The sequence below is a fragment of the Anas acuta genome, chromosome 14, assembly GCF_963932015.1.
Source record: "Anas acuta chromosome 14, bAnaAcu1.1, whole genome shotgun sequence".
Classification (NCBI taxonomy): domain Eukaryota; kingdom Metazoa; phylum Chordata; class Aves; order Anseriformes; family Anatidae; genus Anas; species Anas acuta.
Window position 1 is genome coordinate 11,998,145 of NC_088992.1, and position 10,290 is coordinate 12,008,434.

Here is a 10,290-nt window from a genome sequence, read left to right on the forward strand (position 1 = left end):
GTGGGGTGGCAGAGCAGCATGTTGTCTTGATCATCACCCTTCTGTCACCTCTGTGCTCATCTCTGTGCAAATTGCAATGTTTTCTTTCTCCCACCGTTCTGCCAGGGTGATTTGTGTCAGCAGGGTCTCTGGCCAAGGTGATTGCAGCAGCCTATTTTTGGGCCTGCCCTTGAGAGCTGCAAGCCAGGAAGGTGGAGCCCAGCTGTTCGATGTCCATGGCCTGGAGAGGCACTAACACCTGCAGTTCGTACTTGCTGCTCTGCAGTGCCTTGCTAATTGCATCAGGGTCATTAAATAAAACAGCGGCCATGTGCAGAAGGGGCTGCCTGCTGGCTCTCCTGGTGCTCGGGAGGCACACAGGGGCTCAGCTGTGCTCAGGCTGCACGAGATGGGAAAGTCTCTGTACAGGTCCTGGGATTTTGGATTAAAAGGTGCTCTCTGACTCAGCTTGGCTGCTTGTCGTCTGCTGCCTCCCTGGGATATTTATTTGGCTCTGAAAGTCAGCAAGGGTCTCTCAGATGCTGAGCATCTTGCTGGGCCCTGTTGTGTTACAACTCACGCCTTCCCTTGAGGCCATTTTAGGTACAGGCTGGGACTTTAGGTACAGGTCTGCGCCCAAATGTATGTGCATCCCACACTGTCCATGGTGTCTGATGCCGTCATCCTACAGCTCCAGGTAGCATCCCACTGAAGTGTTGTCTGCCCCCAAAGCTGCCTCACTTCCCCAGAACATGGCAGAGACCCATCTGAGTGACTTGTTCCTTGATCTTCACATCCTGTTGCCTGCAACCCCATAAGCTGCAGACATATTATGCAGAGTGTGTATTTTCAGTCAGTTTCTTATCCAGTGTCCTGTGCCAACCTGCTATGATGTCCTTTCTCAGGGAGTTCCACAGCACCACAACACAGAATGTGAAAAATTGCTTCCTTCTGTCTGCTTGAAGATGACTTTTATTGACTTTGATTCACGTCACCGTGTCTCAACTGGGAGAGAGAATGAACTATTCCATTCACCTTCCCTGTGCTGCTCACCTTTTTCTGGATCTCTCTCAGCTATCCCTCAAGCATCCCTCCCTGCTCTGACTGTCCATGAGCTGTAGCTGCAGTTCACTTACGTGTGTGAGAAGTGCTGTGGCCTGCAGAGCTGCCTGAATAAAGCTGTAGCCTTGTGATACCCTCCAAATGTTGCTGAATTTATCTTCTCAGCACACCTGCCAAGCTAAGAAATCCTGTTACCCCTGTGCTAATGAGGCCAAGTATCGAACAGTCCTGATGGGTAAAATGAGAGTTTGGGAACCAGGGACTGCTCCCACACCTCCTGGTTCTCATCTGAGAGATGCCTTGCTGAGGTCACCTAACCAGTTAACTAAAACCTATCATGTTCTACAACTACCAGCCCAAAACTGCGGCAGTTTTCATAGCATCGGTGAGCATCACCTGGGATTTTCATCTGGTTGGACATCTGAAAAAAAGCTATCTTGAGAAAAGTCACATTTTACAAACAAAGGAAAGGAGAGCGGGGAGGAAGGTCTGCAGCTGAGCCAATGGGACTGTTTGTGCAGCCATGACCATGCCATAAGGACAAGCAAAAGTCCCTGGAAAACAGCCCTTGTGCTAGCTTGGCCAAGAGGCCCTGGTGATCAGAACTGCTCCAAGCAAAGCTGCTGTGCTGGCAGGGCGGCTCGCTCCCTGGAGCAGGCGTGTTTGCACACCGGCTGTCCACAGGGGCAACACCATGCTCCTTCTTGCCTGTGGAAGAGCTGTTCCCCCCAGGTTTTAATCTTCACTATGATTGTTTTTATTAAATATTTTAACAAAAAGAGGGTGGCCAGTTGGCTTTGGCAGTTTGAAACGGTCCCACCCAGTGGAAAGAGAAGAGAGCGCAGGATGGAGGTGCGCCAGGAGGGAAGGTGTCACAGCCCCAAGTGCGGCATCTGCTGCTCCCAGTCGCACCTCTGGTCTGTGTGCCCTCCGGCCCAAGCACCATGGGTTGGCTACAACAGATGGACACGGTGCTTGGCTCTGGGGCACTGGCAGGAACCAGGACAGGAGAGGAAGAATGTTGGGCCAAAGCCAGGAACCCACCTGGTTACAGTTCCCCTTTGTGTGTGGCTAGAAGGACACTGAGGTGCATTAGGGTGCTCACCTACGTCGCCAGGAGACAACTGGCAGTCCCTAGTGTCCAACGATGCTCGAGTGCCATGCTGGGAGGCACAAGTAGGGACTGAGAAGAAAACATGAACCTGGCATCCCCCCAGCAGCTGAAACAGGTGGGAAATGCAAGCCAGACTTTCCCTCTTGCTCAGCCCTGTCCCACACATGCTTCAAATGAGAGCTGCAAAGGCCTCTGTTCCCTGGGCTGGCTTCCCCCTCCCTCAGTACTGCTTCTCTCACTTGCTCAGCAGCTCAGCCCCACGTCCAGGTTTACATATAAATAAAGAACGAGTGTGAAATCCACCCTGGGGTCTCTCCTGACTCCCACTTGGCTCCCTAATTGGAAAGTCTGCCAGCAGGAGATATTGCAGTGAGCTAAAGCAGAAACAAGCTCCCTTTATCCCAGGCAGAGATGGCGGGGTGGGGTCAGTTCCCCAGCCCAAACCGTGCTGGCTGGGAGGACACAGAGCAGGTTTGCACAGCCACAGCCAGGCTCTGGATTTCCGTCACGCTCCTGGGGTTTCACCACTCTGCTGCACCTGGAGGGAAGGAACAGGCACATATCAGACAGCAGCGTCCCTTGGGGTAAGGCTAGGCTCGCACTCTGCAAGCCGTGACCAGTTGATGCCAGCAGGGAGGGACAGCAGGACAGAGCTGTGATCGTTCTTCAGCAGTGGGGAGGTGTGCAGCTCAAACACCTGCATCTTCAGAAACAGAATCCTGATTTTGGGGTTCCCCCCCTTTGTTCTGTGCTCAGGAGAGAATTTTCCCCAGTGCACAGACAGCTCCCACTGGGTCACTGCTGACCTAGAGGGACACCTCTTCCTTTTGGTCATTCTTGTTAAAGGAATCAGGAGTCAGAATCTCACCTGCATCGCCTCCTGAAGGGAAAAACTACCCCTTGAATCTCGTCTCCCCTGTTTCCTCCAGCCCAGCCCTGTATCACAGCTGGTGCACCACCAAGTGATGGCAGCACCACCTTTTTGCTGCCTCCTTCAGTTTTTGGAGGCCCCGAAGGCAGAAATATTGCCTCCAGTAGAACTGCTTCAAAAGCAACCATGGTCTCAGTACAAGCAGGTCGATGTCCCAGAGCTCTATGATGCTTAGAAAATGATGCTGATCCTCTGTTCCCTTTGTCAGGGAGGCTTGTTATCTGCGTTAGGATGCCAGCTTCACCCCGAGATGAGGGGCTATGCCCCTCGTCACATGCTGTTAGTCTGTCATCACCCAGCCCTGATGATCTTGCCAGATGAGCAGCTGGGGAAGAAGCCTGGGGAAGCAAGGGGGATGGGGTATGGTTAAATTCTTGCCAGCCCAAGAATGGAGTCAGACCATTGCATTCCATCCCACCTTCACATTACAGAAGCATTGCTAATCACATCCAGGTACGTAACAATGAATATACTCCGTTAAGCTGTGTGTACATAATAATGCTACTTGCATGATTCACTGCTCAGAAGGATTTGATGTTTTCTCACAGAAAGTTCATCAAAATTTCCAATGGATGTAGGCCCTGGATAACTGGGAAGTTGGACTTCTTTAGAGAGAAATTTCCTCTTCTGACTAGTTCTCCGAAGGGAAAACAATTCTGACTTGTGAAATACAATATTATTGCTTTTGTTGTCTGTGTGAATTAAAATATCAACTGACCTAGCAAATGGTTTACATCAAAACACCAGTAAGCTTGCAAATTCGATCATGACATTTAAAGCAAGAGGCAAGGTGATGCAGTAGACTCACGTATGTCTCCTGTAACATACAAACATTGCTTCTGGCCTTTGGAGAGTTTCTTGTAATCATTCCCATGATTTTACCCTCCAAGACTGGGCAGGAGCTTGCAAATGTGGCTATACTTTTTTTCCTGGTGAGATACTGCCAGCTGAGTATCGCAGACTCTTCTTTTTACTAATCCTACCTCCTGGAGGCACTCAGCAACTAATCTGGATTACCTATTTCTACCATTCAACGGTGGGGGGGGAAAAAATCTTGGTTTCAAATCCTGTGGGCTCACTCCAAGGCAGTGCCCCTTGGGAACATCCCTTTGTCTTCCTAATTTGATTTAGGTTGCTCTTTTGCCAAGACCCCTCAAGACTCACGTGTATTTAAGTGGGCCATGGTATGGGCTCCAAACACACGGATTCTAGCTAGGAACATTATCCTGTTGTAGCAAACCACCCTCAGACCCAGGCTTGCAGCTGGAGGATTACAGCTATTTAGCAGTGGCTTGTTAACAAATGCCTCAAGGAAATACAGACAACACAGTGCTGACCCACATGATCGAGCTGGAAACATCTTACTGGTCCGATCTAGAGAGGAGTTTTCTACTTCAGAGCATCCCTTGTCAAGTTTTAGGCAGCCAGTGTTACTGTGGGTCAGAGGATTCAAACAGAAAATGTCCAGTTGACTTCACCAGACACTGGAGCAATGGGGACACCACCCAAACAGGCCAAAAATGAATACGTTTCCCAAGTCATCCAAAGAACAGCGATGGACTGGTTGGTGACAAAGCCACACAGAGCTCCATGGGGCTGCACCCTAATCCCAAGGGTGGATCTGGGGTTAGAGGATGGCTCTGGGAGGGTGGTTTTGACAAACAGTCATGACTTCATCTCTAATGAAGAGACATTTTTTTCACTAAAATGTCTTCATTTTGAGTCCTCCCAGGAGCATCTCTGGGCTTCCACATTTGTGTTGCCAATGAGGAGCCTGCATAGCTCTAATATTCAGGGCCTTGCCCAGCCCGACTCTCACAAGTTTTGAGCATATTAATAGGATATGGTCTTGTTGCAGACTCCTCTTCATGCCCTACAAGAAGAGGCATCATCTTGGTCCACATGAGATTTCTCACAGACACCGCTGTGTTTCATGTAAGAGGATTATTCCCAGGGAATCCTGTTTCATATTTCTACTCATATTTCTTGGTGACCCTTTACTAAGGACAGCAAAAGGCCCAGGCCCCAATCCAAAAGCCTCTCCAAAGAGCAAGGATCAGTGCGATAGATTATTTAGCCCTATTACAGATGGATGGTGTAAGAATTTATTCCACAAACTGCTCTTGGGAAGAAGCAGCTTGGTTTTGTGACCTGCTCCAGAAGGAAGGATGCTGGTGGGTGTACCTAAAGCCTTCAGCTTGTTCGCTAAACCTGGAAAGACAAAAGCACCAGCTTGTCCCCAAAAGCAGCATCATGCTGGTCGTGATGCCAGGCTGCTGCACTGCAGTTTGGCATTTCCTAGGAAAAGCAATTCAGGTGGGGCCAGCGATGGCTGTTAGAGCTCTAAGCCGGTTGTCACAAAAGCTTTTCCGCCTGCCTGCCAAACCGCTCCTCCCTTCCCAGGCACAGCTGCCCCTCCAGCCACCACTTTTCCTCACACAGCTCCAGAGATGGCACCCAAGGGCTGCCTCTCCCTCCCTCCTCTACGTGAGGTGGTGCACGCTAAGTGGGCTTCTGGCACGCTGTGCGAGCCCCTCGCCTGCCCTGCTGAGACAGGATCACAGGTGAGGTGAGGCTGGATTGCTCCAGCTCTTCCAGACACCATGCTGAGCTCTGGCCAGCACTTTTGGGCTCTGCACTGGCTTTTTCACAGAGCCACAGACCAGCTGAGGCTGGCAGGCACCTCTGGACATCATCTGGTCCAAGCCCCTGCTCGAGCAGGGACACACAAAGCAGGGTGACCAGGACCACACCCAGGTGGCTTTTGAAGATCTCCAAGGAGGGAGATGCCACAACCTGTGCCACGGGTTGATGCCACAGCCCTGAGACGGGCAACCTGTGCCAGTGCCTGGTCACCCACACATCCCCTTCATTAACAGAGAAGGCAGCAGTCGTCCTTTGAAATATGCCATCAGCAAGAAGCGGGGCAGCCAGGCAGCTGGAAGGCAATTCTCTCTGCTCTATGGGGGTGCTTGAGTTCCCCGGGTGTGGGTGTGTCTGTAGTGACCATTGCTCCTGCTGAGTACACAGCCTGCTTTTGAAGTCCCAGCCACACATCCCAGCCAGACTGCACTCAAGCTGGCCCTGGGTACCCCATCCTTTCTTTCAGCTTTCAGCCCTAGCTTCAGGCCTGGGTATCTCTGCAGTCTCTGGGATCTCTGCCAGTGCACCTTCAAAACTGGGGAGGAAATGCACTGCCCCCAGGGTGCTCCCAGGGGCTGGAGGTCAGCCTCCTTCCCTCAGGCACAGAATTCAGCTCCTCCAGATGGGACTTTGGAGCAGCCAAAACAGCTTCTTCCTCCCAGTCAACTTAGAGAAGAGCTGACCTCCTTCACCGACTGCCGAGTGGAAGCGCCCCTCCAAGCTCTAATTAGACTTCCTAAATATCCTGTCCTTGCCCTGTGGCCCTAAAAGCATTTCCAAGGCCCAAAGCTCGTGAAGGCAGCCAGCACACTGTCCCACAGAGGGGGAAAGCCCATGTTGTTCCTCGCCACCGCAGCACTTCCCACCCCAACCTCCACACTGCCCAGCTTGCTGGGGCACTTCCCAGCACTGCCATCCAAGCTCTAGCCCCAGGCAGATCCTCTCCTTACTCGATAACTTGCTTGTAGCTCCCTGCTCCATATACTCAGCTGTTCTTCTGATATAGTGCCAGTCGCAACACATGGGAACCAGGCCTTCTAAATCTTCCATAAGCTCAAGCAACTTTACATTAGCACATTGTCTACAATTTCGAAGCCTACAGGCTGAGACCGGCAAGTCTTCTATAAAATATCTAGTAAGGTAAATGGTAGTTTTACGTGAAACAGAATGAAACGATGGAGCCGTCCATCTTTCCAGCTACATTTTTCTTGGCTGAATAAAAATCTTATTTAACAGTAGCATTAAATTCAGTGCCACCTGTTTTATTCCTGTGTCACCAAGACCTGGAAAGAATGCTTTTCTCACAGCTTTCAGTGTTATTTGCAAGGATATGGTTCCTAATTGCAGCTCTGCAATGTTAACATTTCCAGGAATTTTCATCAGACTATTCAACATGAACCTTTGGTTTCTGGGAGTTTCGCTTCTCTTAAGAAACTTTCGCTGGTCTCCTCCCAGCACCCATGAAATATCAGTGGGGAGAGGGGTGATAAGAGTGTCTGACATCTTCATAAATCATTTTCTGCAACACATTGCTTTGGGGGGCTATTCCCCTCTTCCTGGTGACTACTTCCTTCTCTCTTTTCCGTACGAAACCACATTTGTTCCCTACAAGACCACTTTCCATCCCACCCCTTTCACCAGCTGCCAGGCATGTGGTCCAGAAGCCGGTCTGGAATACCGCCCCTGCTGTCCTTCAGGACAAAGACCTGGCTCCACATCTGGCATTACCATGGCTCCCACTGAGCCGCCGAGTGGTGACATCTCTCACCCTGCACCCGGGTGGTGTCCCTGCCACGTCCCCATGAATTGCCGGCAGGGTGTTGAGGACATCCCTCACTATCTCCCAGTCATTGTCCTTCACCCTTGAGCTCAGCCCTTCCTGTCACAATAAGCCTCCAGGAGCACTGGTGGGGTTCCTTGAGGTGTTCGGCACCATGGCAGAGCAGTAGGGCTTGGAGGCATCTCCTACCCTCAGAAAGCCCCACAGATGGAGTTCCCTGTCACCAGGCCCTAGAAAATCATCAACACCATCTGCCATGGCCTGACCACAGACAACTCCAGCCCCCCACTGTCTCCTCTCTGTCGGCATGGCCTTCCCCAACATGCAGCTTTTCCCAGAGGAGGAGGAAGAACCAGGCATTAGTCTGCACCTTCCTCATATCAGTACACTGCCTGGGGAACGCCTTGTCCCCGTCACCTGTGCTCCTGCTGCTTCATCCCCGGGGGCACACACAGCACTGCCTCCACAGCCCCTGGGGCCTTGCACCCTGCCTCCGGGGCAGGTCACCCTGCTGGGGTGGCTCAGGCTGGAGCCAGCTGGGTTGCCCCCACCAAAAACCCCTTCCAGGACACCAGCCAGCCTGTCCTGCCCAGTCCTGTGCGTCCAGGGGCTCAGGTGTCACCCCGCCTGTCCCTGGCAGCCCGTGCAGCAGGGGCAGGAGGAGCAGGGACGTGCCTGCCTGGGGCAGCTCATCCCTGGACGCAGGAGGTGGGGTGAGATCCTCTTTGCCAAGGGACCCCGATGTTCTCCCTGGCTGGCACTGTTTTGGGCCAGATTGGATTTCTAAGCGTTTCCCAAGCCGGTAGCTTTTGTTTTCAAAAGGAGAGCTGATTTTCTCCTGTTTCTTCACCCTCCCATCCTCCAACCTGTGATGTTTGGCCCGGCCTGAAGATGGTGAACAAGCAGCGGTGCTTTGGAGCCCTGCTGGCACCCAGTGCCCACCGGGGTCCTGGCAAAGCTGCAGGGGGGCTGAGGTGGGTGTGGGGCACAGTGTCACCACGGGTCTCCTGTGATGTCTGCCCTGGCCCCCTGGGGGACGTGGCTGTGCCCCAGCCAGGCGTGCAGCGTGAGCCACCCCGCGCCTCAGCTGCCAGCTGCAGAAAGGGCTGGCAGCCCCTTCCCAGGGTGCTGCGGGCATGAGCACAGCAGATAGCATGAGGTTCCCAGAGCAGGTAACGTCCCTCTAATTAAGATAAATACTAATTAAGTCTGGGACTTTCAAAGAAGCCCTGGGAGCAGAGACTCCAACTCATGCTGAATTTCAATGGGAATGAGGCACCTGACTCCAGAAAAACCCAGTCTCTGATATTAAGCTTAAATGGGCCCTTCTCTAACATTGATATATTGCCGGTCTGTAGCTCGCGAGTGCCTTCCCGTATACCCAAGCACAACATCGACGTCCTGGAAATGCTAATAAGGAGCTTTAGGAGGGCAGCAGTGAACAGGCTCAGAGTCAGACGCCCACGACCATCCTGTGCCATTAAACATTATGGACTAGCTTCGAGCACAGCGTGCATGAGGCTCTGGCTGAGCCCTGGGTGCTTTGTGCATCCCCACTACCGACAGAGCTGCCTCCTCCTCCTCCTCTTCCTCCTTCTCCCCGGACGTGGAGAGCTCCTGATGGCAGATCCCAAGCCTGCACTGCCTGGCAGGGCTTCACAGGAGTGAGCCAGGCGAAGAGACCGCGCGTGCCCCATGGCAGCGCTGTGCACAGAGGGTGTGCAGGGAGCAGCTTCCAGAAGGCCTCCAAGGGGAGCGAGCCCTTCCCACGTGAGCGGGCCCCAGGCGAGCACAGATGGCGGGGGGGGGGCTGCAGTGTGCCCACCCCGACACGCTGTGCCCCCGTGTCCCTCACCCAGCCCCATGGTCTGGCACGAGGTGCGGGGCCAGCCAGCAAGGAGCGTGCTGTGGGGGTGTGCTGCGCACCCCAGCCCTGTGGGAGCTGCTGGGGCAGGCAGGGAGCACACGTGTGGAGCGGCGATGGAAAGCACCTGGGGTTCTCCAGCACCGTGATGCAGGAGTGCGGCCCACACCACCGAGATGGGGCCACGGAGCCGTTTGGGAAGCCCAGACCGTGAGACCCCGCAGCAAACGCCACATGTCCAGCTGGCTCAGACCCAGCATTGTGACGAGCTGCACTCGCAGGCCTACTGCCAGCCCCGAAGGTCTGAAAAACACAACCTCTCTGTCCTCCTGTCCTGCTACCCCACGCCTGTTTCAAATTAAGCCTCCCCTGCCCCCACCGCGGCCATTTGGGCAGAGCCGTTCAGCTGCCGCCCCAGCCTCCGCGCGCTGCGACCCACCCGGGTGCCCTTCGGCTGGCGGGGACTTTCCCAAGTCCCCCGTACACTTTAGCAATTAGAGGGTTAAGTTTCCTCCCGGCCTCGCTGCATTAACTGGAAAGGAATGAAGTGTCAGGCATGTTCTCACCACAGCAGGCTGTTGGAAAGCAACTCCCTTCTCCACGCACACACACCTCCCACTGCTGCGACCAAATTATTTTCTATCCTCCAGAGACCCAGTATGCCAGACAAAATCTGCAGCATGACTCTGATTCATTGCAAAAGGATGCAGATGTAATATTCCCTTTTTTGCCGGGCTTCTTGCACGCTAATTCACATGGCGTCTCGGCGTTGCGAGTTTTACAGCTCTCCTTCGCTCTTTATTATTTTTTTCGGAGGGCTCTGACGCCCCTCGCTGACCCTTGGCCTCGCATCCTTTCTCCCAGCACCGCCAAAATAAAGAGGCTAAGCCTCCCATCTCCAGCGTGCAAATAGGCAG

General features: G+C 53.3%; 1 long non-coding RNA gene across 1 annotated transcript; it reads right to left on the minus strand.

Annotated features, from left to right (window-relative positions):
* Positions 1-763: 763 nt before the first annotated feature.
* On the minus strand, positions 764-10,086 carry LOC137864536 (uncharacterized). Its single transcript, XR_011101534.1, has 3 exons — positions 9,940-10,086; positions 3,024-3,424; positions 764-2,693 (listed from the first exon to the last, which is right to left on the minus strand). It is a non-coding gene; the product is annotated as an uncharacterized lncRNA (long non-coding RNA).
* Positions 10,087-10,290: the final 204 nt, after the last annotated feature.